Source organism: Ornithorhynchus anatinus, chromosome 5, assembly GCF_004115215.2.
Source record: "Ornithorhynchus anatinus isolate Pmale09 chromosome 5, mOrnAna1.pri.v4, whole genome shotgun sequence".
Lineage (NCBI taxonomy): Eukaryota > Metazoa > Chordata > Mammalia > Monotremata > Ornithorhynchidae > Ornithorhynchus > Ornithorhynchus anatinus.
Window position 1 is genome coordinate 29,899,081 of NC_041732.1, and position 13,896 is coordinate 29,912,976.

Genomic DNA, 13,896 nt, shown 5'->3' on the forward strand with positions numbered 1-13,896 from the left:
AGATCACTTGGCTCTTCATTGGTACCCAGCTGAAAAGAAGGCTGGCTTTCCTTAACGGTGGGCCAAAGAAGCCTCTTTATAGATGCCCAAGGGGAAAACCATATAATTGCAAATGAGAAAAGACTTAGAGGATATGCTCAGTTAGCATCATGACCCAGGCAGTGAGTACATGAAGTGCTAAAACACTGTGCAAGAAGCAACACTAACTCATTCCCTTTTCTAGTTGTCTGATTATCTGGCATCTTCTTTGGTGCCTAGTACAGTGCCTAATACCAATAAGTGCATCATAAATACCATTATAATAATAATAAAAGGTGGCCAGACAGCCAATGAAGCAATCATCTTGTAAATTTTCAGTTTCTTTTCCTAGAATTTACAATTCTAATGATGACCCCAGATAAACAAAATGTGAAACCCTGAGAATTTATTGTGATTACTTCTGTAGACCCACATAAGAGGCTCAGATCCTCTTTTGATGGGCTTGCAGCAGTTACTCCCAAATCCAAAGGGGTTTAAAGGGTCAAAGGTTGTTAAAAAGTGATGTGATCCAAGCAAAGACACTCTACAAAGACATCTGTTTAGATCTCTTTCATGGTCCTTGATTTGGAGCTTTTAAAAAAGGACTGTCATCCTGAAGTATCTTTAGGCACTTGTAATTCCGCACATAAGAAATGAATGTTCCTTCAAGACCAAATTGTTACTCTGGAATCTAAGCAGCACACATGTGTTGGTAACACTCAGCAGATGTTGGAGCTGATGTCCCGAGATGCTTGCTCTGGGTTGCCCAGTGCAAGTGTCCTGAGTGTGTTTCTGACACATACTTTACTTTGTGTTCTTGTCGTTTGCTCTCTCACACCTTCAGGGGGTATTAACATATGTGGAGGGAAGCCATAAAACAGCATTAAAGACTGGCTGACTCCAGTCAAAATTTGTTTTCCAATTCCAGGGCAAGTCTTGTAGATTATTATCTGAGTTGATCTTCCAAAGATCCTTTTCTGTACTACTACTTAGAATGGGAGGTGGGGTTGGGGGGATTGCGCGTTTTCTATCTTGAGCAATGAGACAGGAACTGTATTCAAGACTAATTTGGCATAAATCCCCCAAAACTCCCTTCTTGGGTTAACTCATTTCTACTAGGCAGGCTGTAAATGTATCGGCAATTCTGAATGAGTGATTGGTCAGATCACCTGTGGCTGAGAATTGGGAGACTTTTCCTACCAAGCTTCTCCAAATTCGTTCATAGAACTAATCTTGAAGACTGCGAAACTTTCTTTTGAAAAAAAAATCAATCTGAGAAAATCTAAAACCCTCACAAAAAGACCCACTTTCAAAGAGCTCATCAAAAACGTTGTTTAAAGCCAAACCCACAATACTCATTCAAAGATCCTCTAGAGAAGCTGTTATATTGGTGAAGGAAGGAGTCACCTCTTGGGAATGAGGGATGAGCTGCAATCTTTTGCAAATCTGTGCAGAGGAGGCGATTATAGTACTAATGCCTTGCACAGAGCGATTCTCAGGCCCTTGCTGCTATTACTCAGGCTCTCGCTGGGGTGTGGAGTATATCAAATGAATAGGTAGGCAAGGGGGTAGCCGCTTGCAAATTGCACCAGGTGGTCTTCACCCACATCAACCAGCCACTGGCAGAACTGAAATTATAAACATATACTCCCGATTCCCACAGAAGCTCCATTCAACTGGACTAACCAAAAAACTGTTGCTCCTGGAGAAAAATCTTTCTGAAAGAGAACATTCTAGTGCATTAATGAGGAAACATCAGTCAATCATTATAGCCCCGAGAGCCTACAAAATAATTAAAAGATATGATCACTGCCCTCAAGGAGACAGAATCCAAAATAAATTACCTAGAAGAGGAAGTAAGCACTCAATAAATACCATTTATTGATTATAAAGATATATACAATAGTGCTACATTGGGAAGGGTGAGTACTCAAGTGTTTGGGTGGCATATAAATGGCACTTAAGGAAGTTTAGGTTGGGGAGGGGATGAGAAATTAAAAACAATGCAACCCAATAGGGAAGAAAGAAAGACAATAAGAAAGGAAAAATAATGAAAGTAATAAAAATATTGAAAATTCATATATCTTGGGGCTAGAAAAAGCTCCCCAAAATTCTCAACTAAGCACTTAGGAGAGTACAACACAAAGAGTTGATAGACTTCTTCCCTTCCCAAAACAAGCTTACAGTCTAATAATAATAATAATAATAATTCTGGTATTTGTTTAGCACTTACTGTGTACCAGGCATTGTACTAAGTGCTGGGGTGGATATGAGCAAGATGCTTGTGGGGTTGGATGCAGTACCTGACCCATATGGGGTTCATATTCTTAATCCCCACTGTACAGAAGAGGAAATTTAGGTACAGAAAACTGAGGCTATGTGCCAAAGGTCACATAGCAACAACAACTGTGGTATTTAAGTGCTTACTATATGCCAGGCACTGTATTAAGCAATGGAATAGATACAAGTAAATTGAGTTGAACACAGTTCCTGTCCCACGTGGGGCTCACAGTCTCAACCCCCATTTCAGAGAAGCAGCGTGGCTCAGTGGAAGGAACCCGGGCTTGGGAGTCAGAGGTCATGGGTTTGAATCCCGGCTCTGCCAATTGTCAGTGTGTGACTGTGGGCAAGTCACTTCACTTCTCTGTGCCTCAGTTCCCTCATCTGTAAAATGGGGATTAACTGTGAGCTTCACGTGGGACAATCTGATTACCCTGTATCTACCCCAGCACTTAGAACAGTGCTCTGCACATAGCAAGCACTTAACAAACACCAACATTATTATTATTATGAGGTAACTGAGGCACAAAGAAATTAAATGACATGCCCAAGGTCACACAGCAGACAAGTGGAGAAGCAGGGATTAGAACCCACAACCCAATGACATCCAGGCCCATGTTATATACACTATTCATGCTGCTAAAGTGGTTGTGTCCAAACTTTTGGATGGGATGTAGGCATCCTGGTGATGATGACGGACAGCATCACCTTCCTGCTTGTCTCACAGAACAGTAACCTTAGCACTCTCCTTAACGCTGTCCTCACTTTAAACCCTTCAAGTTTGGTAAGTCACCACACCCTCTTAGTTCTTCCTCCACATCACTTCCAGGGACTATCCTTTGATCTCCATCCAAGTAACTACCACATCGGTCCAGGACTGAATACCATATCAGCCTCCTTGCTTTATCTCCCTGACTTCTGGTCGAGTCTCTCCTGTCTCTGGTCCATCTTTTACTCTGTTGCCTAGATCTTTTTTGAAAACACTGTTCTGCTCACATCTCCCCATTCCTCAAGGATCATGAGTGAGATCCCATTCCTCTCTGCATCAAGCGGAGACACCTGACCACTGGCTTTGAGTAACTTAGCTCCCTTACCCTGTACTTATCCACTCTCTTCTGCTACAGTTCAACATGCCCTAGGGTGTAAAGAATGAAGAACACTTCATTCCTCAGAAGTTATGGTGCTTTGTTCTCCTCTTTCCAGTCACCAGTCCCTTGTTCATGCCTTCCTGGAGCTTGGTAGGAAAGGGGGAATCAGAGGGAGAGGACTGAATGCAGGGTTAGGGTCAGGTTCTAACATGTCAGGGTTAGAATGTAAGAGAAAGAAAGTGCAGAATTGCAGCAGCTGATCTGGAGAGTCAGTGGCCAAAGCAGGCCCTTCTTGTAGGTGGGGACTTAGCAGCTCCCAGTTGAAGGGAATCCAACTTGTTCTGAGCTGCGATTAGCAGGACAACTAAAGTGGCAGTCCAGAGTGGAAGGCACCATGATACAAGTCAAAACAATGCCTGTGCTGGGCACCAGTGGGATGGGAGAGAGTTGAGGGTGGAGACTCAAGTTTATTGCGCAGAAGATGGCAATGTAAACCACTTCCCTATTTTTACCAAGAAAATTCTACAGATACATTACCAAAATGATTGCAGATGGAGGTAGTAGGATGTTCTGGTGTGTTGGTGGAGTTGCAATGGGTTGAAGATGACTCAATAGCATAAAACAAAACTAGAGTGAATGGGTGAACGCTAGCAAGTTACTAGTTGCAATGGGTGATGGTTGACACGTTGTTGTCTTCTTGGTGAGTCACTGTCCTGCTTTGGGGGGGTAGGGTGCACCCAAGGGGTGGGTGGTGGTAGGAGGATTGGAGATTCCTTCCTTGTGCAGTCCTAGGTCCCCAGTGCACAGATCAGGTGAGGGCGGGGATGAGGGTGCTGGTGTCTCTTCCCTTGGTGCAGTCCGTCAGCCTGTCCATTGCATTTATTGAGCGCTTACTGTGTGCAGATCATTGTACTAAGCACATGGAAAAGTACAATTTAACAATATAATAGGGACATTCCCGGCCCTCAAAGATCTTAGAGTCTAGAGTGATCCTATGTGGTTGGCACATAGTAAATCCTTAGCAAATAGCAAAGTTATTATTATTAGCATTATTATTAATCTGTCTTTGGAAAACACAAGGCAAGAGTGTCAGGAACAACAACAACAGAAAGAATAACCATCTTCTTTGCCCCAAAAGAAAAATTTACTCCATTTCTTTAATCATAGACATTCTAATCTGGCATATGTCATTGCTTTCCCTTAAGACAGTGATATTTCAGCATTTGGTTTTTTTAAATCCCAGGTAAATCTACAATGACCTTATTTAGAGGTGTAGACTTTCTTCCCTTTCTCTTTCATTTGTAATTCTGCTGCTTCAGAATTTACTGCAGCAACAGCAAAATGAAAGCAAGATTATGAATTTTGGAAAGAACCACAATCTCTGGCAAGGTGCATGAATTTTATGTGATATCTGTGGTATTTAGACACAGCCTAAGAACATTTGAGAGTTAAAATGTAACAGTACTGCGTTCAGTAGATTAGCCTTTAGGGAAGATTTTTTTTTGCCTCTGCTTTTCTGATTAACTTGGCTCCTTCCTACTTATCCTATAATTGGAATTATGCCAAACCTGCCAAAGAAACCAATCAGAAAATCAAGAACTAAACAAAAATGTCATTGAAGGAGGAAAGAGTACTGCTACTTGAAATGCAAAGTCTCTTAAAACCAAGCAGGTATGAGTGTTCTTAAGTATGCATTTTTTGGGGAAGGGGTGTTAATTCTTTTGTGGAGACTTTCAAGCAGATAGAGAAACCAGGACTAGGCCACAGGAAAGTTGTTTCATAAAAATCCACACCAGAAATTGTCGAATGGCAGGAGCAGGATATAGAGGACTTCATTTGCTACTATTTCTGCTGCCTAAGTATTGTGCCTCTCTATATGATACTGAAAATTTGAAATATATATAGAAATATGGAAAAAAGAAATGGAGAAATATAGTCATGAAACTGGGAACCCTAATTTAAAAATGGTTACAGAATGATGTGCCAACAATATCAAATATTTAATCTAGCATAGCAGAAGAGAAAAACATGTAAATATTACTTATTACATTTTACAACCCAGAAACTATTAGTTCTACTCTGAAATGTAGAAGTGGAGGAATCTGAGGACCTGGGTTCTAAGTCTGGTTCTGCCATTAGTCTGCTGTATGACATTGGGAAAGTCACTTCACCTTCTCTGAGCCTCAGTTACCTCATCTGTAAAATGGAGATTAAGACTGTGAACCCCATGTGGGACAAGGGACCATAATCAACCTGATTATCTTACCTCTACCCCAGTGCTTAGTACAGTGACTGGCACATGGTGAGAGCTTTTACTGAGTGCTTGCTGTGTGCTGAGTCCTGTACTAAGCGCTTGGGACAGTACAATCTAATAATATAATGGACACATTTCCTTCTCTTGTTCATTGTCTCTAAAATACTGCTTGGCAGGGAAGCTATTGTTGCTGAAAGTCTAAATGATCGGAAGGAGGACTAGACCCAAAGTTGTGGGGCAGAGTCTAACACAGAGACTCACCAATGGTTCAATAACTTTCCCTCTGCAAGGACTGGGTTCAATTATTCTGTTGCATTGTACTCTCCCAAGCATTTAGAACAGTGCTCTGCACATAGTAAGTGCACAATAAATACCATTAATTGATCAAGATGCCACAAAATGGAAGGTTCTGAAGGGTCACTTTGCTCGCTAGCCACTGGCTGGATCCCTGGGGCACTCTAGACTCAGGAATCTCAGGGGTAAAGCAGCATGATCTAGTAGATAGATCATGGGCCTGAGAGTCAGGACATGGGTTCTAATCCCAGCTCTGCCACTTATCTGCTCTGTAACCCTGAACGAGTCACTTCACTTCTCTGTGCCTCCGTTACCTCATCTGTAAAATGGGGATTAAGACTGTCAGCCCAATGTGGGACAGGGACTGTGTCCAACCCGATTTGATTGTATTCTACCCCTAGTGCTTAGTACAGTTCCTGGCACATAGTAGCACTTAATAAATACCATTATTATTATTATTATTAAGATGAGAGGCAATGGCTTGAGTCAGTTTAGAGAACAGGGCTTCCTGCTGTCTCTGCTCAGGTCTAGGTTAGAATGTAGACTGTCCTTCCTCCTGACACTAAAACCAGTTCATTGACAAATTCCTCTATCAGCTGAATTTATTGATAAGCAAGGATCATTTTGATTTACTTTTTAAAGCATGGTTTTATGTATGTACATTAAGGAATTCTCTTATTTTTCCACTTTTTCTACTTGGGAGCACTCTCCTCCAAGTCTTTCTGAAAATACAACTCCTCAAGAAGATTTTCCCAGATTAATTTTTAATCTTCCCACTTCATATTGCCCCAATTGCTTATTCAGCACTTAGGTATCAACAATCCCTTGCAGAACTTAGGTAAAAATAATAAGAAAAATAATGGATTTACTTATTAACTATATATAAAGCACCAGAGTAGATTCAGGGGTTATGAGATTGGTCACAATCCTTGTCCCACATGGGGCTTGCAAAATGTTTCATTGCCATTTTACAGATGACAAAACTGAGGCCTCGAGAAATTAGAACTTGACCAAGTCCACAGCCAGTGGCAGAGGTGGAACTCAAACCTGGGACTCCTAACTCCTAGTTTCCCGCTCTTTCCACTAGGGCACACTGCTGCCATCTTATATACTCTATTACTACCTCTTATCTATAATTTATTTTAGTAACTGTCTTCCCCTGCTGTAAATTCCTTAAGGGCAGGGATCAGGTCTACTAATTCTACTGTACTCTCCCAAGACCTTAATAAAGTGCTCTGCACATAAAAGGCACTCAATACAATCAAGCAATTCAATTTAAATGATGGCATTAAAGTTCTGTAGCAAAGTTTACCCTTTGAAGTATTTGGCTCAGTTGAACTGTCCATTTCAACAGAGCATAGATAATGGTAAATCTACTTAACATAGTAGTGAAAGTATTTATTAAATGCTTACTGTGTGCAGAGCTTTTTACTAAGTACTGGGAAAGTGTATACAAGTGGGAATTAGACATGGATCCTTTCCTCAAAGGGCTCCCAATCTATAATAAATGATAGCATTCTGCTCTGTTAGTACAATGTGCCCTTTGGCTGAAAAGGATGGTCCAGACATTAAAATAAAGTGCAGAGTTCAGGAGTTCAGTACATCATGCTGTGGGGGTGGGAAAGTAAGTCCTGAGGTAGTAGGGACTCACAAGAAACAGGGGGGAAGATAAGAAGACTTCCTGGAGGAGAAGTAAACTAGACTGTAAGCTTGTTATAGGTAGGGAACATGTCTACCATCTCTGTTGCATTGTATGCTCCCAAGTGCTTTGAACAGAGCTTGAGACACAGTAAACACTCAATAAAGACCATTGATTGATTGATGTGATTTTAGGAGGACTTAAGTTTCTTGAAGTAAACTACACTTGGTTTTGTGCTTTCTTAACACTACATTCCTTCTTAGATTGTGAGCCTTGTGTGGGGGACGGACTGTGTTTGACCTGATTATCCTGTATCTTCCCCAGTGCTTAGAACAGTGCTTGACACATAGTAAGCTCTTTACAAATACCACAATTATTATTATTACATAGTCAAAGAACCAATTACAGGTGCTAATAAGGGCACAGAAGTGTGCTTTGCTACACTTCACCACAGAGGTATGTGTAACCTGCTATCATTAATTCTACTCCCAGGTCCTGTTATTAGATTGCACTGAGGTGCACTACAGCAGTCAATCTTTGGTGGGAGCTGTTTGATTTCTTAAGATTCAAAGAGAAGCTGGCAAGAGAACTGCAGAGGAGGAAAGGGGAAAACTACATTTTCCATTAGGCAAAGGGGCTGATTTATGGCACTTCACAGCAGTAAAAAGGCTATTCTGAGCAGAGGTAGAATGATCTTGGAGGGATGGATACAACCTTGAGTCTCTTTTGGATGAACTTTGCTGAGAGCTATAGCTGCTAGGCTTTCTGCTCCTGCCCTGGGACCAAGCCTATCACATAATAAGAAGCCCTCTTTTTAATCGCCCATTGGAAACTTGCAGGGGTAGGTAGACCAAGGAAATAAGAGTTTATGGTATATTCCTAGGTTTTATGATATAAATCTGAATTTTTTCTCACATTTCTTTTTGAGGCAAAATATTAGCTGGCCATTATTTTGTTTGGAACACTCTCTCAGACATGAGCAATCAGAGTTTTGCACCAAGTCTTCAAAATATTTACCCAGTTTAGAGAAGCAGTGTGGCCTAATGAAATTAGCACAGGACTGGAGATCAAGAGACCTGGATTCTCTTTCTGGCACTGCCACCTTTCTGCTGTGTGACTATGGGCAAGTCACTTGGCTGCTCTGTGCGTCAGTTTCCTCATCTGTAAAATGGGGATTAGAGAACTGCTAGCTCTTGTGGGACAGAGACTATGACTGATCTGATTTATTGGCTCTATCCCAGTGCTAAGCACAGTCCTTGGCACCATAGTAAGTGCTTAATATTTCTATTTCATTACTAATTATTATATTATCATCATGCTATCCTCTGAGATTTGATCAAATCCTTTAATTCTTTTTCTTCTTCAAAATCCCTTTTGCCAAGTAGGGACTTTAATACAAGGCAAGAGAGATGTATTAAGATCTCCCTTATGAATCTAACACCCACCCAGTGGAACAGTGTTGCCATGAGCTTTGCTTCAGTGCCAGTGAGCTGTGTTCTATGACCTCACTGTTGGTAATTTTGTCCCGCATTTGATGTTGAGTCCAATTTATAGGCCATACGACATAGCTGTATTACTTTATTCCTCAGCTTCTCTGGCCTAGAGAAGAGTAACTTTTGTCATCCTTTTTCAATAATGTCATTAGAAGATAAAGAGAAACTCCTAGACTAGCTTGGCCTAGTGGAAAGAGGTCCAGGTTCTACTTCTGGCTCTGCCAATTCCCTGCTATGTGACCTTGGGAGGTCATTTAATGCTGTGTGCCTCAGTTACCCCATCTGTATAATGGAGATCAAATATCTATTCTCCTTCTCTCTTAGATTGTGAGCCCCATGTGGGGCAAGGACCATCTGATCTGGTTATCCTTTTTCTAACCCAGTAACTAGCCTAGTGCTTGGCACATAATAAGTGCTTAACAACTACCACAGTTATTACTAACTCAAAATTTTACATTTGATGAGAAAATTGACAAGCTTAATGAGCAGTTTTTAGATAGCACCAGCTCTGACTGTATAAGTGGAAAGGGAATGGTGACTGTCATGGAGACTGGACAGAGGTATAAACAATGAAGGTACTGGAGTAAAGTCAGGCTAAATTCATTCTCTTTTGAGGCAGGGACTCTCTGCACATGGTATCAGACAGAACCAGAAACATCAGGGCCCAGAGAGGAGCAGTAGCACGGGGAAGAAAATAAAAAAATAATTGAAAATGTTGGCTTTGGAAATCTCTGTGCAATAATAATGATGCTATTTATTAAGCACTTACTAGGAGCCAAACACTCACTGACACTGCCCTAGGGTAGATACAAGATGATCAGGTTGGACAACGTCCCTCTCCCACATGTGGCTCACAATCTAAGTATTCATTCACTCATTTACTGAGCGCTTACTGTGTGCAGAGCACTGCACTAAGTGTTTGGGAGAGGACAATATAACAAAAGACACATTCCTTGAACCCAATGAGTTCAGGAGGGAATAGGATTCAATCTCCATTTAAAGATGAGAAAACTGAGGCTCAGAGAAGTTAGGTGACTTGCCCAAGGTCATACAGCAGATATGTGGCACAGGTGGGGTTAGAACGCCCAGGCATGTGCTCTTTCCATTAGGCTATGCTGCTTCCCGTCCTGTGTAGGATATTATTTTCAATAAACAAGAATATGTGTTCAGTGGAAGAGCAAAAGGAAATATTAGGCAGAGACAAAAGACAGGCTAATTAGTCACTCTGACCATTTCTTAAATCTAGGAGCTGTTTGAACCATTTATGTTCCAAAATCTTGCTCCTCTCCAATTACGTCCCAGGGGGAAATGTGAACAAGATGACCATATTGTGAACTGAGCTTGAAGACAAGCGTTAACGGTAAACTGAGAACTCTCCATTCCAGATTGGGCAGCTGATATTACAAGGCGCAGGCACAGGACCATATCTGCCGCTACCATATTGCGTGATCTAGGGTCTTTTACTTAACCTCTCTGAGCCACAGTCTACTTATCCATAAAGTACAGATAAAATACCTGGTCACCCTACATTTTAGATTGGGAGTCCCATTTGGGACAGGGTGTGCCATATCTGATTGGTTTAATAATAATGATAATAATGGTATTTGTTTAGCATTTACTATGTGCCAAGCACTGTTCTAAGTTCTGGGGCAGAGATACAAGGTAATCAGGTTGTCCCACGGGTCTCTCTATTTTACAGATGACATAACTGAGGCATAAAGAAGTTAAGCGATTTACCCAAGGTCACACAATAAACAAGTGGTGGAGCCGGGATTAGAACCCATGTCCTCTGACTCCCAAGTCCAGTGCTCTCACCAATAGACCATGCTGTTCCTCACATACTTTCTACTGTGTAAGTGCTTAAAATACAATTGTGGTGATCATAATCCTAATAATACTACTAATAATAAGTAATAATAGTAGGTTCAAATGCCTAATGTGATTGTCCATCGACCTCCGCATCAAGCAAAAACTCCTTACCATTGGCTTTAAAGCACTCAATCTCCTTGCCCCTTCCTACCTCACCTTGCCACTATCCTATTACGACCCAGCTTGCACAATTCGCTCCTCTAATGTTAAACCTTGTCACTGTGCCTCGATCTCATCTATCTTGCTGCTGATCCCTCACCCATGTTCTGCCTCTGGCATGGTATGCTTTCCCTCCTCAAATCCAACACAGAATTACTCTCCCCACTTCAAAGCCTTACTGAAGGGACATTTCCTTCAAAAGGCCTTCCCTGACTAAGCCCCCCCTTTCCTCTTCTCCCACTCCCTCTGTGTCACCACTCCCAGTCCCACAGCACTTACTTACATAGCTATAATTTATTTCTATTAATGTTTGTCTCCCCCGCTCTGGACTGTAAGCTCTTTGTGGACAGGGAATGCGTCTGTTCATTGTTGTATTATACTCTCTGTAGCGATTAGTACAGTGCTCTGCACGCAGAAGGTGCCACAATAAATAAGATTGAGTGACTGAATGATGAATTTGAAGCCTTGATGATCAACATCCAAATGGAGTTGGAAATGCAGTCAGTTTCTCAGGGAAACTACTCATATCCTAGAACTGATCTAGACATGTATGTATGTTTGGGTAAGCATAAGCACATAGGGAATTCTCCTGGAGAATGATGAAGTCTCCCACCAGGAACAATGGAAGAACCTTGGTCCTGTATACTTTGGGATTGAGAAACAGCATAGCCTAGTGGAAAGAGCACAGGCCTGGGATTCAGAGGACCTGGATTCTAATCCCAGTTCTGCAACGAACCTGCTGTAGACTCCTCTAGACTGTAAGCTCATTATGGGCAGAGAATATGTCCGTTACATTGTACTCTCCCAAGCACTTAGTATAGTGCTCTGCACTCAGTGAGTGCTCAATAAATATGATTGACTAACTGCTGTGTGACCTTGGACAAGTCACTTAACTTTTCTGTGCCTCAGTTCCCTTATCTGCAAAATGGGGATTCAATGTATGTTCTCTCACCTAGATTGTGAGCCCCATGTGAAATCTCATTATCTTGTATCTACCCCAGGATTTAGTACAGTGCTTGACACACAGTAAGCACCTAAGAAATGCCATTATTATTACTATTATTATGGACTGAAAACTTGGGCATAGGAATTACTTATAGAGCTAGCAGCTTGTGCAGTGCAACTCACACTCGTCAGCCCTGCAAGTCACAGCCCATTATGAAGGTCAGTCTTTGCCTGTGTTAACCAGAAAAAGGAATAACAGAGTTTAGAACTCAAGACTTTTGACTCCACAAGCAGAGCTCTTTCCACTCAACCAACAGCAGGGCTGCTCCTGGAGAATAACATCTTTGAAAGAAAGCACCCTAACTCCTTAATATGGAAAACTCCTAAAACAACCCAAGAGGGAGGTAACAGGAAAGTAAGCAAAGGAATAGCAAGGGAGAAATAAGGAAAGCAATAAAGGTGTTGAAAACTAATATTTATAAACTCTGGAATTTGGAATTTTAAACATTTCCTTTCAGAAAAGTCTACCATATGTGCAAATCTCCCCAGCTACTGAAAGTCATGATATTGGGATATCAACAACTACTCCACAATTTGATCTACAGGGCATGAAATATTAAACCTTCACCATTGGGTGAAACATTTAATTTTCTAATCCCCCATGTTCTCTGGGTTACAGCTTAGAGTTTGCTTTTCTAGGATTTGGTGATGACTGCAAAAGTGTCAAATCGTGAATCTTGTTCTCACAGAAACCAGATTCCCAGGCCCAATCTCTGTGGGATCTCATGTTTCAAACATATGTATCAAAACTATTCCACCAGTATAAACCTTGGGCAGTCTGCCATTTTGTAGTATTGTTTCCTTATCCCAAGGTTAGCTATATCTTCTGGACACTATATGTTCACTTTTAAGATTTGTTTTGTTAACGTTCCTGATTTGGGAGCAGCATTTATTAATCAGTAGCTAATACTTTTATTTTTAATTATACTTCAAATGAAGTAAAAGATCAACCTAAACTCTTTTTTCAAATGGCATTTAAGTGCATACTATGTGCCAGGACTGTACTAAGCATTAGAATAGAGACAAGCTAATCAGGTTGAACATGGTTCATGTCCCATGTGGGGCTCACAATCTTAATCCCCATTTTACAGATGAAGTAACTGAAGCACAGAGAAGTTAAGTGAGTTGCCCAAGGTCACACAGCAGACAAGCAATGGAACTGGGATTAGAACCCAAATCCTTCTGACTCCCAGGCCTGTGCTCTATCCACTAGGCCACGTTTCAGGCTCTCATGAGACTGCTAGTTTTATGTACAGAATTTAGTTAAGCAGAAGCTTTCTAACTCTAAGGCACCATGGATTTATTTATCATCGTCATTATTATCATATTCCTCTTAGCCAGAGAATGAGTAGGTATGTATGAATTTTCTTTTGAGAAGTTAACGAAAACTGTAGTGAAAGGTGTCAGATTGCCACTGCTGGAGGCCAAAATTCTCACTGCAAAACAATCCATGGGGTTGACGGTGCCTGATCTCAACTCTCTTGCGGTTGGCTCCTTGCTCACATCCTCACTCCTGCTTGGAACTCTTACCCCCTTTATAACCAAAAGACCATCACTCTACCTATCTTAAAAGCCCCAGTAAAACCATAGCTCCTCCTTGAAACCCTCCCTGACTAACCTTTTCTTTTTCCGGCCCTATTCTCCCTCTCTTCTGAATCATCTATGATCTACTCTCCCTAAGCATTTTGATGTTTATCCCTCCCCCACCTTCACAGCACTTATGTCCATATCTTTCTTTATACTCTGTTTCTGCCTTATCTGCCTCCTCCATTAGATTGAAAGCTCCTTGAGGTAAGA

General features: G+C 41.4%; 1 protein-coding gene across 1 annotated transcript in view; it reads right to left on the bottom strand.

The window, feature by feature from the left end:
* ADAMTS17 (ADAM metallopeptidase with thrombospondin type 1 motif 17) overlaps positions 1–13,896 on the bottom strand; it is a 368,163-nt gene that overhangs the window by 87,214 nt on the left and 267,053 nt on the right. The window lies entirely within an intron of this gene.